Below are 16803 nucleotides of genomic sequence, written 5' to 3'. Positions count from 1 at the left end.
AATCAAGGTATATATGCGGCAGGATGTATAAATGTATAATACATCGCACCTGTACGGTATATATGTTACGATAAATGTGATAAATTCGGTTATTATGCATAATCACCGATAATTTTGGTAACTTTGATAAATTTCCCTGAATCTATCACATACGTTTACCGGCTGTTATGCATAATACCCAAACGTCGCGTCGTTGGTACATATGATAAATCTTACTATATGATACAGTCGATTCCGTTTATAACGTTCCCATTTAATACGTTTTCCCGCTTAGTACGACCTATTTTCGTGGTCTCAACTCTAAGTAGTTTTCATTAACATTTCTTGTTTAAAACCTTTTTTACGCTTACGTTTTTTGTTACGGTTTTGACGTAAATCATAATTTATTGTATCGTTATATCGGAGTACGATCGTAAAATTTGATATCATTATGTCAGGAGGTCCGACTATATTCATCACACATACTAGATTAATTTGGTTTTTTTTCTCCATATTTATCAAATTCACCAATTACACTAGGGTATGATGCATAATCACAGATAAAGGTGGTAAATTTCAAGTATTTATCGAATTTACCAACGAAACTTGGTTATTATGCATAATCTCCGGTAAAAGTGATAATTTTTTGGTATTTATCAAATTTACCAACGACGCTTGGGTAATATGCATATTCGCCGGTAAAAGTGATAAATTCATCAAACTTACCAAGACGTTTGTAAGTATGCATAATAATCGATTTATATCACGTTTACAGTAACATATATATGAAGTTAAACTTGATTACAATGGTCTTGTTTATTACGGTTCATCGGCTATAATGTCCATAAGGGGCCGTTTAAGTATTACGTCATCATCGATGGGGTTTTCGATTTGCTGACTTTTGATGACAAGGGAGGAGGGGGGGGGCTTTGGATAATGCTTACGTCAGCAACCACCCTTTATGAAAATATGAGTTATTATTCAGAGGGGCAGAGCTGATGAAGAAATTTTGCTGACAGGGGGGGGGGGTCAAAAATGGCTAAAAATTTGCTTACGTAATACTTGAACGGCCCCTAAGCTGCTGCTGAATCCCGTGATGAAGAATGATGAAAATGGACCCTGGCTTTATCGAGCAATGTTCCCATTGGTTCCTACATGGGGTCGGCTGATATAGGTAGGATTCCATTCCCGAGCTAGGGAAATTTGACCAGGGATCTCACTTAGTTTTCTTTTTCTTTTTACACAATAGATTTATTACAACGGAGGGGCGTTGAAAAATTCTGAAATGGGAGACCCGTCACAGAGATTCCGGCCTAGGGAGTACACTGGTGGAAGAAATTATAGGACCAGATGTGAAAATGGTGATTAAAGAAATAGTAACCGTTAGAAGTTTTCCAATTTTTTTTTTCAGAGATGAACCTACCTACGATAGAAAATACTATCTTAAAAATTCATATATATATATATTTAAAAAACTCGCAACATTTTTCCAGTAAATATATATTTTTTTGATTTACATAATTTATAATTTGCATAATTTACATATTTTCGTAATGCGACCGGAGATGAACTATAAGGCCACTCCCCCTTTTCTCGCCTCACTTACTTAATTTGCATATTCTTATGGCTACGCATCACTTCTTGGAGCTTCTCGAATAAGTCAAAGTGGTAGTTTTTCGATTCGTAAAGATGGGATAAGGCAAAAAAGGCTATCTTTTATAGAAATAGGTAAGATCCTCGTTTAAAAAAAAAAAAGTTTGGATTAATTTCGTGGGTAATTGGATAGAATATTATATGTATGTGAGGTCAGATTACAGAACTTGAAAAAAAAAAACAACCAATAAGCCAATTGATTAATTGCAATCAACTGCTCGAATGAAACCGGTACGCTTATTGGTTGGATTTTCAAGTTTTATAAAATAATTTTTATAGAACTATTATATACGCTGGACTGTAAGGCCGGTATTACACTATAAAAGTTTGATAAAATCCCTTTTATAAATCAGCCAATAAGCTTATCGTTTGCATTTGCTCGAATGTAACCGATGCGCTTAGTGGTTGTATTATCCAAGTTTTATAAAAGGACTTTTACAGTGTCATTCCAGCCTAAGGCCAGCATCACACTATAAAAGTTTTGTAAAAGCTCTTTGATAAAACTTGAAAAATTCAACCAATAAGCGTCTCGGTAACGTTTGCTCAAATGTAACCGAGACGCTTATTGGTTGCATTTTTGAAATTTTATAAAAGACATTTTATCAAACTTTTATAGTGTAATCCCAGCCTTAGACACTTGTTAGCAATTTATTGAAGAACAGCAAATTTTATTCTGAGTATAAAAGTACAGTTAGACCGTTTTCTTTAACAGTTCGGCAGAGGAGAATAGCAATAATTCGTGATTCAAACAAAATATATATATATCTTCAGAGAAAATTGGGAACGTTTTTAGAACTCTCTTGTACCGTAGGAATGTATTCATAATGAAATATTACAAAGTCTGCATACAGAGTGTTCGAAGGAGAAAAAAAACCATAATAACCACTTCATGATACATTTTGTATAACATTCCTAAAACAACCCCCAACCCAATTTATAGACTCGTTTTCTAGATCCATCGAATGCTGCTTTAGTCGAGTCCGACCTCGAGATTCAATTCGTTGGTGATTTCTGGGATTTTTACCTAGAATTATTGAAGTTTCGATACATGATTTGTGAATAAGCATAGGTGAAGCTCCTTGAAATAACCAGTTGACCTATCCCAGATCTTGGCCAAGACGAATAACTATTGCAATGAAACCTTGGGTCGAAATATTCAATCGGAAAACCAAATAACCCTATGCCTATTTCATTTTTCACGATGTTCAGCAGTTTTAGCAGATTTAAATTCTTTTTTTTTTTAACAGAAAGATACTCATTCCTCAATTTTCGGCCATGTGTAGCTGCGTATGTTGTACATGCTCAGACACTATGATGGTCTTTCATTATATGAGGCTTTGTTGTTGTTCGGCGATACCACACAATCATAATGACATCACAGGAAACGCAAGTGTGTGTGTGTTTGAGCGCTTTTCCATTCAAATGCGAACACATTAGCACATTCGGCCGACGAGCTCACGTTTCGTGAAAGTAAAAAAAACTGGGACTGACGCACACGGGGGTCACGTTTTTGATTCTCTTTTGAGAAACAACATCTGATTCGTGTCACAGTCTTGCCTTCTTTTCCCGCTATTCGAATACGATTTCGATACCAAAATAATCATGAAAGTTTGTGTCTATAATGTGACTTCCGACAGGTATCCCGGAATCGGAAATCGTCCTCATCCGGGTAAATCACGAGGATATTTGGTGCTTCGGTGGTATTTGTGGCAGGTCACTCGGCGAAATAAAAGAAAACAGTAAAAAAGTCTCGATTTATTTGCTCTTTTTTTCCTACGAGTATCTTTCAGAGGTGAGACGAATGACGGGTGGAAATAATGTATGGGAATGTTTTCATGATAAATAAAAAACATGGCAGACACAGGCTAGAGAGAGAGAGAGAGAGATCTGCGTGCGTAAAAAGCTAACCCTAAATGGCAATAATAAAAAAAAAGATGTAAATTCTTGCTTTCGCTTCCGCATCCATAAGTCGCGGGATTACCGCATTAGCATTTTTCGTCACATACAACACGCGAGTTTTGGAGTTGACTGATCTGCGCATGTCGCAACTGAATTTTCAGTGACTATTTTCCATTTTCCGTCTACTTTCACGGCAACAAAAAAATAACCAACAGCGTTGTTGTGATTCTTCCGCCTCCCCATATGGGATGCAACGCTTTGATCTAGTGGTTCTCAAACTTTGAAAGTACACGGCCCGGTTTTGAGTGGAAACACGAGTAATAATCGATAGGCCCGGTTTGACTGATGTCAAGGCACAATAGCGAGCCGCGGCCCGGCGGTTGACAAACGTCGCTTTAAGAAGGGTACTTCCACGTAACTCTAATTTAGAATCTGGAAGTGCTCGATGTTTGTAGCTAATTTCAACTTACGAGTTCTCGATCAACATCCCAACTGAATAATACTATTAAGGCTGCCATTCAAGAATTCACATTGTGCTCAGTGGCACGTTCTTCATATGTTTGGGTTCTGGGCAAATATGAATTTTCGGGCCACCTTTATATATCGTATTCTTTGGGAGTATTATAATGTAGAAGTTACGCATAATTACTATCAAAATGAGCTCTGAAGTATGCTATTTTATTTGCTACTTTACGTCTTCATAAGGAAAAATTCAAGAAGACGAGAAAGTAAATGTTTAGAACAAACTGTTAAAAAGAATTTTTCTTTTGGTGGGGAGGGGGGGACCTGGGCGCATGCCCCGATTGCCCTTGTGAGAAAAAGGCACTGATTCTGCTGGTCTGAATTTGAGCAAGTCGGATTTACCATACGTGTGCTTTTCATTTAATGCTCTGAAATGAAATATAATCCGAAAAGAATTGCATGGCCCTCCTCCTGCCCCAAATTATCAGTAAGAATATCATCTCTGCTTGATATTTCCGCAAAAGCCTGAATTTGAACACTACAATTCACACAGAATAATGCAAAATCTATCTTCTATATATATAAAATTGATTTTCTGTGTGTGTGTATGTTCTCTATACAAATCTACAATTTTAGATCGATCGTCGCCAAATTTTGCATATATACCAAATGGGACCCGACTTGAACGATAGGCTACTTTAAAATTTCGTCAGCCCAGGGCAAATGCCCCAAATGGGCAAAAAACTGTCCGGCAACAATGGTTTTTGGGCCTCAACAATCACTTTCCGAACGTTTACTTTGGTTACCGTGGTTCCCTAGCAATGCGTTTCAGACGTGTATATGCCTTTACAACGGTTTGTCACTTCTTTAATCCTGTTAGTATATGCATATGTATAATAGTTTATGCCTTTATAATGGTTTGATACATTTTCAATCCTGCCAGTAACGAGGCTTTTTGAATAGACGTCATAATCATCATCAGCATCGCTTTGAGAGTCAGGAAAAGGGTGATCCTCATAGAAATCAGTGCTAAAATTGTCGATTTAACTGCATAAATACGGAAATTTAGTGGGGGGGGGGGGTTTCCTGCCACATCAATAATTTTAAAAATTAAATTGAATTCTCGATTTTTGAAATATTGAATTCACTTGGAGATACGAAGCCCAGAAAATTAAAAATATGAATAATTTGCCGGATCTACTTTTGAGTTGGATATCCATGTAATAACATTGATTTCAACTTTTTATTTACATCTTCTCAAGCATGAAAATTAATGTCTCCGTATTGTCTTTTGATATTTATTTGCATAAATTCATATAGTTTAGGATGTTTTTAAAATTAGTTATGGGCCCCGTAAAGTGCATCGAAAAAATTCCACAGCTTTAATTAAGCATTTTTGGAAGCTGAAACAGGCAGAAATTGATAACTTGAAGTTCAGGGGGAGGGAATCGAAATACCTAACACCCATTAAAAAAAGGGGGGGGGGACTATTCATTTCTACGTTTCTTTAAATTTAGATTTGTTTCTTTCATGAGTCGCGCAGGACGTCGCCATATTGGTTAACTTAGACACGGTTTGCATGTCCCTCAAAGAAAGAGGGAGATATCACGTGATCCAAAAAGCCTCATTGAAGAAAACCCGGGCAGCGCCGGGTATTGTAGCTAGTACTATCATAACCACGGATTTCCAGCATTAAAGCTTTCAGGCATTTATAACACAATATAATACGATCACAGCTGGGCAGCGGTGGCTGTAGAAAGAAGAATCGCAATCCTTTGAACGTCGAAATCTTTAAATTCTTCTTTAATTTATGTGCCCCTATTTTGTCTCTTGATAGCCTGATGTGATATTTCTACTTTTTAAATTATTTAACAAATAATCGATCATTCCAGATGGCAAGCGGTGGCATTCGTTAACCCGTTGCAGAAACACCTTTCTACGGTATCGCAAAGGCTAGCTCCATTTCGTAGCTCGCAACAGATGTTCACTTATTCGATAACATGAGATTCTACACCAGTGGTGCTAAACCTTCAGCCCGCGAAAGGTGTTCCGGTAGAAAAGCATCAGTAGTAAAAGGTTGACCATATTTCATTCGTAAAACGACGGGAAATCTGTATCCCTGCGGGCCATCACCAATTATCGCGAAAAAACTGTCAAATTGTCAAGGTAGTTGTCAATTATAGCCAAAAAAATTTCAAAGGGAAGTAAAGTTTCTAACTATCGCTATTGCTGAAAAATTGTGAATGGTACGAAATAATTTGACAAATATGTGAAATGAATTTATTTATATGACTATAACTAATTTTGATAATTAGAGTCATAATAATAATATTATAATTTATAACCTCAATCCTTGATTTCAGTAAAAAATAAAAACTCAAGTAGCATTCGTTGAAAATCGGGAGGGCCAAAATTTATAATGTCCCGTAAAATCATATGGTCACCCTAGATTCCCTTTCTTTCCCAGTTATTCTATATCTGGCCATGGGCGGGGATACGCGGGACGGGGGGGGGGGGGGGGAGGAGCGTGAAGTCGACAAAGGTGAAGTCGACTCATCTAATGCATATATGTATAGATGCATTGACATCATCATCATCGTGCCCCTCCAGACTTCCAAGTCTATCTCCGCCTATGTATCTGGCCGCGGACTGAAGAGGTTGGGCACCCGTGGTCTACACCAAATTGCACGATACGGTACGGTCCGCAGAGGTAGTAGTAGAAGGTATGGGTATTAACATAGGATCGCATGGGTTAACTTAACGAGAGCTGAAGATATAGAATAGAAGAAAAAAAAAATTCTAATGGGGAGAGGGGATGTTAAAACGAACGGAAAAATCTGGTCTCTATACGGATTTACATTTATAATCATAATTGTCCATAACTATTTAAAATTTTGAAAGCTGTCCATTGTAGATGACTATCAGAATTTTGATGGTCACTCTCCAATGCACGTGAAGATCCACTAATAGTAATAAAATAGCCAAATATTGATGAGATACTCATCACACAGAGAAGTATAATTCAAATTATCAACTATTGAGTGAAAGTTCTCAGCAATACCGACATCAGCCATTAAGTTTTGGTGATTATTGCCATTCACCTGAATTGCAATCAGATCCGCCCTGAAGGGAGTGCGACAGGTGCGGTCACACCGGGGCCCCTTACTTACGGTAACAACAATGATTTCTTTCATAAATTTTGAACTTTCATGAATTATGGAATTCTACATTTTTATCTAGAAAGAAATAATTCTGAAATCATTTCTCTCATGAATTCTGAATTTCCACTAATTCGATAGCTGTTTTTTTTTAAAGTAAATTTTAGAATTTTAATCTTTTTCAAATCATTTCTTTTATTTATTTTGAAATGATTTCTTTTATTTATTTTGAAATTATTTCTTTTATTTATTCTGAAATTATTTCTTTTATTTATTCTGAAATTATTTCTTTCATTTATTCTGAAATTATTTCTTTCATTTATTCTGAAATTATTTCTTTCATTTATTCTGAAATCATTTTTCTTTCATGTTTCCGATTCTCCTCTCCCACAGAATGAATTCGGCGCTAAGGGGCACCGAAGTTATTATGATACCCCTGGCCCCACTATTACTTTCGTACCGGGCCCGGTAAGGGCGGCCCTGTGTGATTGCAATAACTACCTTCATGAGGGGAGTATTAAATCAAATATTCCATTCGGTAATTTTTTTTTTCCTCACCACTAAACTGGACCAGTCTGTGATGAAACAAGGTCCATGCCCCGTGGCACGGAATCCCGTGGGAGGATCACCGATGTGATTCATCCCACTTCTATGCGTTCGATAAACTTCTCTCATCACAAGAAAATTCTTTTCTGATGGCACCAAATCACTATCATCTTCATTTGTTCTACGACATGGATGATAACTTCATTATCATCAGCGTGTGGGTCTTTATAAGAGAGGTCGTTTATGCGAGAGACCTTGCGTGTGAAGCTATGAATAACAGATGTGTAATATCATGATCCGAACACGTTGCATGAACACCCCGGCAAGGACGTCACAACCTAAAGGGAGGTCGAAAATCGCCGCCGCCGCCAAAAAAATAATAATTATGGTTTGAAACAACTGAGTCTAGGCCACCACAATATGCAAAACAGCTGCGCCAGACAATCCCAGGTTAAAACCTATCCTTCTCTTTCGCAGCCGTTGGCCAGTACACGACGCTAATCATCATTTTACATTGCCATTATGGAGCATAATGATAAGTTAACGTTCTAAGATAACGCACGCTGAAGTATATAATTCGCGGACAGCACTGGGTCATCAAAATATTTCTTAAATATCTACTTCGACACTTTTGCGCTTACAAAATATATATATTTTGAAACATTTAGTAATTACTGTAACATGCTTTCACATTCTGATACTGGTTCCAAAGATTTTGTGGCTGAAACACAGAGAAACAGCAACAAATCAGTCTGACAGGGTTATTGTTAAAGAAATCAGTCGTTTTTGAAATTTTTGAACTGCACATTTACTAGAAAATCAATAACTTGGGGCTCAAGGAGTACCCTGTTTGAATAGGTTTGATTGATAAGTCGTACAACTTAATATATTCGATATGAAATCGGTAGAATTTTGAGCCAGGGTCTTGCTAAAGAGTTTAAGTCAAAATGAAAATGCATTGCTACGTACCGCGTTTTACGCCAGCTAATGTTTTGTGGTCCGGGGCCGTTGTGCACTTCTCACCTGCATTAGTCCGGTCCTGCTAATGATAGAAGATGATTTTTTTAAATTAAAAATCAACAAAGCCTAGACAACGCGTCAAAAAATACAACGAAGCCTAGGGAAGAGTGTCAAAAAATACAACGAAGCCTAGACAAGAATGTCAAAAAACAACAATGAAAAGTAGACAAAAATTTTAGACGACAATGAAGTCTGGACAGTGTCAAAGCAACACTAATGAAAATGAAGTCCAGGCAACAATGCCGAAAACAACTGCCAAGTACAGACAATAGAGTCGAAAACAAGAAAACAACAATGAAGTCCTGACAACAACAACACTACAAACAACCAGTTCTTTTAAAACTCCAGAACCCAGAAATCCAGATTTTTTTTTAAGGATGATCCCATTTTTCGTCTAAGATATTCATATATTATCGGATGTACCCAGCGCTCACAGATCACTGGAGATATTCCTTCTATCTTTTGTTTTTTAAAATAAATTTTTATATTTTATATAGTATATACTTCATTTATTTTTATATTTTTCTAACATTTCATTTAATTTTGATTTTTAATGGAAATTTTATTCAAAACACCGGTGAAAGACATTTTAATGTGGGTACTAAGGCTTTTATATGCTGGCTTTTAAACTGACTAAACAGGCTCATCGAAGAGCTTGCGCCAACTTTCCCCGTAAATAACTTCACGAAAAATTATTTAGAACATTCATTCATTTTAAAGAAATTCGTCTCTTTTTGTGTGTGTGTGTGTCTACGGCTATTTTTCATTTACAAATATCACTGGGTATCCTACATACCCCTATACTATAGTACGATAATATATACCATCCTATATACCCCTGAATACCTCTTCGCGTTTGGTCATCAGACGAGCCGTAACGAACTGTAAATAATGTACTAACATTTAAAATTTGTGACTATCCGATCAAGATATTTTTTCAACATTGAAGCTCAAAAGAACCCCCTGAAAACTCATTGGTCGCTAAGACATCCCTGATTATTTATTAGTCTATCGATGCTCTTAATCTGATCCGAAACATGAAACAAATATTATATCAATCCGTGGGTAAGGGCCTAAAAAAATGGCTCGTCCAACGTAAGGAGGTGTAAATATGTCATATTCACATTTTAAACTTGTGTTAAGACTTTAAAAAAACATTTTAAAAAAGTCTCTTCTTGATATAGAAGTTTGAAATCCATCCTGAAAATGCTCGTGCCCAGAACAAGTTAAAAAATCCCCGATTACACTGAACAACAATGGAATTGCGGTAGAATTGTTTGCGGCGACATGAAAATATGCAATTCCGAAAGATTTTGACCTGCCGAACACGCATGTTACCATGAAAAGTTTCGTTGGAGCTTGTTTTTGAGGTATTACCATTTAAAGTGTGAAAAAGTGCTTTACGAGTGGTATCTGTGAACCGCAATGAAGATGCGTCCGGCATGAAAATACATGACTCTGAGCGGTTTTGACATGCTGAGCACGAATATTAACATGAAAAAGTTCTATTAATTTTTTTTTTTGGAGATATTGCGATGCAAAGTGTTAAAAAAAAGTGCTTTACGGGATGCGTCTGTGGACAGCAATGAAAATCCGACATGAAAATACACAATCCCGAATGGTTTTGACCTGCTGAACACGGATATCACCATGAAAAATTCTTAACATATAATAATGTTAAGAATGAATGGACCAAAAAAAAGTTTTGTAATGCATTTGTGCCTACATGCATTTTCGTTGTGTTTTTATGTACACTAAGGAATTAACACTTTGTCTTTATATATTTGTGAGGTTTCTATATATTTATGTTGTTTTTTGCATATGTATTATTATTTTTTCATTGTGTTTCAATGTATTTGTATTATACTACTATATGTGTATTATATGCGCAATTACAAATAAAAAAGGGAAAAACCGGAGCTAATCCAGTTTTTTATTTTATGGTCAGATTCCTGTTCAGCTCACGGAATTACATAGGAATTGACTGCTTTTATTCGGAACGCTGAAAAATTTTCGTCTAGTGTTTTTATCTGATTAAAGCTCTTCAATCTGGTCCGAAACATTAGAAGCCACTAAATAATGAACAAAAGCAACGTTATAACGTAACTAAGGTAAAAAAAAAAAACTTAATTTCCTACCTGATCATGAAACCTCTTCTTCCTTACACACATCAAATACCAACGCACACACGGGAATCGGACTTTTCGCACTGATGTTATAGACTAAGTCCTAGTGTTAACCACCGTAAAAAAATATCATCCACTGTTGATGAAATCCTAGGTTTTGTCTTTTTTTTTAGATCCTTTTACATTAAATCCATGATAGGAACTAATCACATCGGAGGAGGATGATTATTATATCTATCCATTAATAATGTCATAAAAAAGGATGACTCGTCCTTAAACACTTATTTTTTGTCGAGAGGATGACTCGTCCTTAAAACAAAGATATAGACACACTTGTTATTGTCGAGAGGAGAGAAGATATCAAAACAAGAACTCGCACTTCATCCAAGAGAGATCGTCGATCCTTCTTCCAGACTCGATGCAATGGGAATAACAATGATAGTAACAATCATCATCACGAGAGTCGTTGATCGTCTGCGATATAATAAAAAAAGATAAAAAAAAACAAACTCGCAGAGCAGACGACAGACTCCTCTCGCGATCTTTCCTCCTCGTTCTCCTGAACTCGTCCGTGTTCAGAACCAAACTGATCACTAGTTCATAACTGGTCGAAGACTCCCCGAGCTGATGGTTTGAGAATTATAATAAAAAAATAGAAAGAAAAGAAGTATATCCGAGGGCAAAGAACCGCGGCGCCACCATGCGGTGGCGTGAGTCGCGTCTCTTTTTTTCTATTCTTTCTTCTTCTTTATATATTTCTACCTTTCTGTATAATATACTTTTTTATATTATTATTATTATTAGTAGTAGTTGTTGTTGTTTGATATACCTGGGTGCTCTCGTCATCAACAGGTTTGTTGCTGCTTGCTCGTGGTGGTGGTAGTAGTAGTTGTTGTTGTTGTTCAACTCTTGACTTGACTCTCGCTTATTCTCTTGAGATGGGACCACTGCTTTATTTATTTATTTATTTTGGTTATGTAGTTCAATATCTTCTTCATCTCTGGAAGTGGATTCGGATGTATCTGTTTTTTGTTGTTGTTTTTTCAATTGTCATAAGGGTTGAAGAAATTGATTTCTGTTGAATACGTCGTACCACCATCTTGATGATTACAGTTTTACACGTGCATAGGGGCTTGGATACGTCATAATGTGCTTCCCTCCCTCCCACATCCGGTAGCGTGTGGGGGGGGGGGGGGTGAGACCCAGGCTGATATCTTTGGAGGCCCCTCTCCCCATCCTCCACAGTGAATTTATAATGTGAAAATAAAGAAAAATTATAGAAATAGTCCCAGGCCCAGGGGCAAGAGCCCCGTCAGCCCCACCCTTCGGGGGAAGACATGGCTCTATCTTGAACAGATTTCCAATTTCTCCCGATTTATTTTATTCATATCAGTTGAACATTAACATGCGCAAATGCTGTATGATTTGGGAGATCACACAGGGTTGGCTGATAGTCTATGAGAGAGGACTCTAACATTGAATTGCATGAACCCAAACAAAAATGGGTTCTCTTTTGTAGCAACGCCAATGAAAGTATTTACAGCTTCTGAGAACTCCATTAAAAGCTCTTGCGGAACCTTGGGCTTTCATGAAACACCGGTTGGAACGTCTGATCTATACAGAGAATAACTCGTTTCTTCATAATGTTTAAAATTTCCAATGTGTAATTCATTGAAGAATTATATGAAAATATTTCGGAAAACACTTTTAAAAAGCGGTTAGCATAATAAAAAAAAACCTTTTTAAGAAGCCAGTCTTACGGAAAAAAGAATTTAAGAATTTAATTTCATCGTTGGTTTTTAAAGAATTAAGAAGCGACGCGCATGACTAAAACATTTTGAGAAGCCATTTTTTTTATGAAAAAAAGAAGTTCATATAAAAAAGTCACTCTTATGAAAAAAATATTTAAGAAGCCGTAATTAAGGGGAAAAAATTAGAATATTTAAGAAGCTAATTTGTTACTTTAATCCTTTAACTGGCAAGCATTGAAATATCCAGAGAAGAAAACTTTTGAGGGCCTAATTTAAATAAATAAGGTACTTTAAATGCTATTTTACATGACGGAAAAAAATTATTATCAATATTTAAAAAATAGGGTGTGCTGCACTTCAGGGAACTGTATTTGAATGATTTATGCCGATTTGAATTGTATAAAATGTGATTTATTGTTAGCCAACTCCCATTCTTCTATCATTGTTGAAGAACGAACAGTAGTATGTATCCTCCACACATGGTATTTCCTCCCAATATTCAAGGATCAAAAATCGTTCTTGCTTGGCTCGTCAGGAAATAGGAGACGTGTACCTTTGATCCATTGTGATGGTAATTATAGAAAATTCATGAACAGCTTACAAGTAGAAATCGAATGTTTAGGAGTTGCATGAATGTCGAAACGAGCTCCAAATATAAAATCCCTTTATTAGAAAAATATAAGACACTCATGTGTTGCTTTCGAGAGCAATACTGGGCTTGAACAATAAAGGGTTTAAAAAATTAACAAGCCGTTCTCATGGAAAAATAATTTTAGAAGTCATTCTCACGAAAAAAGAACGTGAGTAGCCATTGTTGTGAAAGAAGAATGTAAGAAGCCATTGTTGAGAAGGAAAAATGTGAAGCCATTGTTGTGAAAGAAGAATGTAAGAAGCCATTGCTGTGAAAGAAGAATGTAAGAAGCCATTGTTGTGAAAGAAGAATGTAAGAAGCCATTGTTGAGAAGGAAAAATGTGAAGCCATTGTTCAGAGGGAAAAATGTGAAGCCATTGTTCAGAGGGAAAAATGTGAAGCCACTGTTGTGAAAGAAGAATGTAAGAAGCCATTGTTATGAAAAAAATAATTTAGGAAGACATTACTGTGAAAAAAAATTAAGAAGCTATTTATTATTTAAGAAATTGAGAAGCCATTATTGTGGAAACATTTAAGAAAAGTCATCATTGAAAAAAGAATTCAAGAAGTCATTCACATACGACAGAAAAAAAAAACCATTCCTATAAAAATTATTCAAAATTAATTTCAATTAATTTAATGAATTGAAAATTAAATAATTTGCTTGAACAATTTTCAAATTTATTTCTCACTATTTAAAAAACCAATTTATTCAGAAAAAGAAATCGTATTTTTTCTTATAAACGTATATCACAAAAATAATTATTGTTACACTTATTTATAATATTAACTTATGTATAAGAAAGTATTAATGTGCAAAAGTTTCTCTCGTAAGTATTAATGTGTAAAGTTTCTCTCATAAGTATTAATGTGTAAAGTTTCTCTCATAAGTATTAATGTGTAAAGTTTCTCTCATAAGTATTAATGTGTAAAATTTCTCTCGCGTAAGTATTAATGTGTAAAGTTTCTCTCGCGTAAGTATTAATGTACAACAATTCCCTCGAATTTCCAGCCTGAATGGTATTAATTCATTTTTTCACCCTTAGGTGAATAAAGTTCATTCTACTACTGTGTTTTACACTTGGTATATTATTATTTATGAATATGAGTGCTAATAATCCGAATAAATTTTTCGTAATGAAAATAATTGCAGACTAAAATAAATAATAGAATGAGATAAACTCAAACTTTGTTAGAGCGTTAACCTTCCCGGAAACTAAAATATTTTTCACATGTATGTTTTTATATTTCATGTATAAGTACACAGTCACATGTTGAGGGAAGTTGAAAAGGGTACAATAGCCGTTCTTGTCAACAAAAACACTTGGATTTATACTTCCTAGAATGTTATTATTATTACTTTTTTTTCCTATACATGCTGTCAACTCTTCACGTCATCATAATAACATAGAGATAAAAATAAAAGTTGAAATCAACAAAGATTTCCGTTTGTTTCATTGTTTCTAAATATACTCTCTCCCATCCCACGACAATATATTTTTGTTCACCGTGCACGATACCGCCATATATTTATTTATTTTTTACTACATAAATATTATATGTATATATATATATATATATTTATCATTCATCTTGGCAAACATTCAAAATATTTCGAACTTGTAAATACGGCATTGATGTGAGAAATATATTTTTATACCTACTGTTTTTATACAAACGTGAATTTACAATGTATAAGGAAAATATCACCGGGGTGAGAAAATGGTTCGGGATGGAAGCTGTTCTTATATGAAAGAAATTATTTTGAAGTTGTTTTCATGAAATGTGTTGCGAATGCATAAAGAAGAAGTACAAGGTAAAGTATGAGGCGAGCCAAATTAGTAAATTTATTTTGAAATTTAAAATATTATTCACGTGAAAATACACAGAGAAAATGAGAAACTTCATTTTTTTAATAGAGGAGTAATGTTTTTGAGTGTGAAAACTATTTATATGATAATGTTGATGATAATCACAACAGTACTGACGGGGAATTACCTACCTCTGACTTGGATGGCTTCTCGATTGACACTAAATCACCGGGCAAATTAAAATGTGTGTTAATAAATGCCAGGAGCTTGGGTAATAAGAAAGATTTTTTAGAAACTATGATAGTTGTGGAGGGCTTGGATCTTATAGCCATTACAGAATCTTGGACAAACGATGGGGATGAATCTTTCTTATACATCTCGGGATACGATACTTTTTTGAGAAATAAATCTGATAGGAAAGGGGGTGGAGTGTTGATATACGTGAAATCCTGTTTGAAGGCTAGAAATTGTAATGTGCAGAGAAGTGATATTGAAACTATATGGGTTGAGCTTGAGAACAAAAGACGTCATAAACTTATTGTTGGGGTTTGTTACAATCCACCGAATAGGGATCAAAACTACATTACCAAATTGCATGATGAAATTTCCTACATATGTAAGCGTAAGAGGGTTCTCATACTAGGGGATTTCAATTATCCAGATATTGATTGGGGGAACCTTTCATCTAGAGATCAGTATGAAAAAGACTTTCTTAAGTTAGTGCTCGAAAATTGTTTGTATCAGCATGTATCAGAAGCCACTAGGGGTACTGCTATTTTGGATTTACTTCTTATTAGTTCTGAGGATCTTGTTGAACATGTTTCGGTGGGGGAAGAGTTTTCTTCCAGTGACCGTCGCATCGTCAGATTTCACTGTAACTTTTCCTCGGGTAAGGTTGATAACAAAAGACTGGTTCCTTGTTTTCGGAGAACTAACTTTGATGTTTTGAGAGGAAGGTTAGCGGAAGTTTTCAAAGACCGGTTGGAATCAGTAGGGGTGGTAAGTCAATGGGAAGAATTTAGTACGAAGCTGTCCTCTGTTTTGCACGACGTCATACCCTTTGTTCGAAAAAAGCGTGTTTGTACATCGCACCCTCTATGGTTCACGGGTAGAGTGAGTAACCTTTATCTTGAAAAGAAAAGAGTATCCAGAGAGTATAAAAGTGGGCCGGGTCACCTATCATTGTTTACTGATAAAAGAAGAGTGTTGAAGAAAGCGATAAGGGATAGTAAAAAGGAAGTTGAATCAAGGTTGGCAGATAACATTGGCTCGGACCCAAAATCATTTTTTCGATGCGTCAATAATGGATGTAAGGGGACAGTTGGCCCCCTCTCGATAGGAGACTCTAGGTTAGAGAGCAATGTAGAAATGTGTAGTGCTTTCAATGACTTTTTCGCGTCGGTTTTTAATGGAGGTAATGATATTCGATATACTGGTGTTGCATGGGGTAATAAAACCCTCAACGATATTTAAGTAGAAGACGTGGAGGTCCTAAATCTTCTAAGAAATGCATGTGCAAGCAAAGCACTAGGACCAGATGATATCTATCCCAGGGTCCTCAGGGAATCTGCTAATGAATTGTCGGGGCCAGTCGCACAGATATACAGGAGTAGTGTTGCTGTACATCCCAAGCGATTGAAAACTTGCTAATGTTGTTCCGATATTTAAGAAGGGTAGTAGAGTAGCTGTGTCCAATTATCGTACAGTGAGTTTGACGAGCTCCCTCTCGAAAATTTTGGAAATTATCATCAAAAGGTTTGTGAAGTG

At 35.8% G+C, this 16803-nt stretch overlaps 1 protein-coding gene across 1 annotated transcript in view; it reads right to left on the bottom strand.

The window, feature by feature from the left end:
• The window catches only part of LOC149089073 (uncharacterized), a 114829-nt gene extending 103340 nt beyond the window's left edge, over positions 1-11489 (bottom strand). The window contains exon 1 of the mRNA XM_089237214.1: positions 10856-11489. The gene's annotated coding sequence lies outside the window, so the exon portion shown is untranslated. The remainder of the gene's footprint in view (positions 1-10855) is intronic.
• Positions 11490-16803: the final 5314 nt, after the last annotated feature.

Source organism: Pholcus phalangioides, unplaced genomic scaffold, assembly GCF_987345545.1.
Source record: "Pholcus phalangioides strain wild (caught in Gottingen) unplaced genomic scaffold, Ppha-v1.0 ptg000002l_1, whole genome shotgun sequence".
NCBI lineage: Eukaryota > Metazoa > Arthropoda > Arachnida > Araneae > Pholcidae > Pholcus > Pholcus phalangioides.
This window is presented reverse-complemented; position numbering and strand designations above follow the sequence as displayed.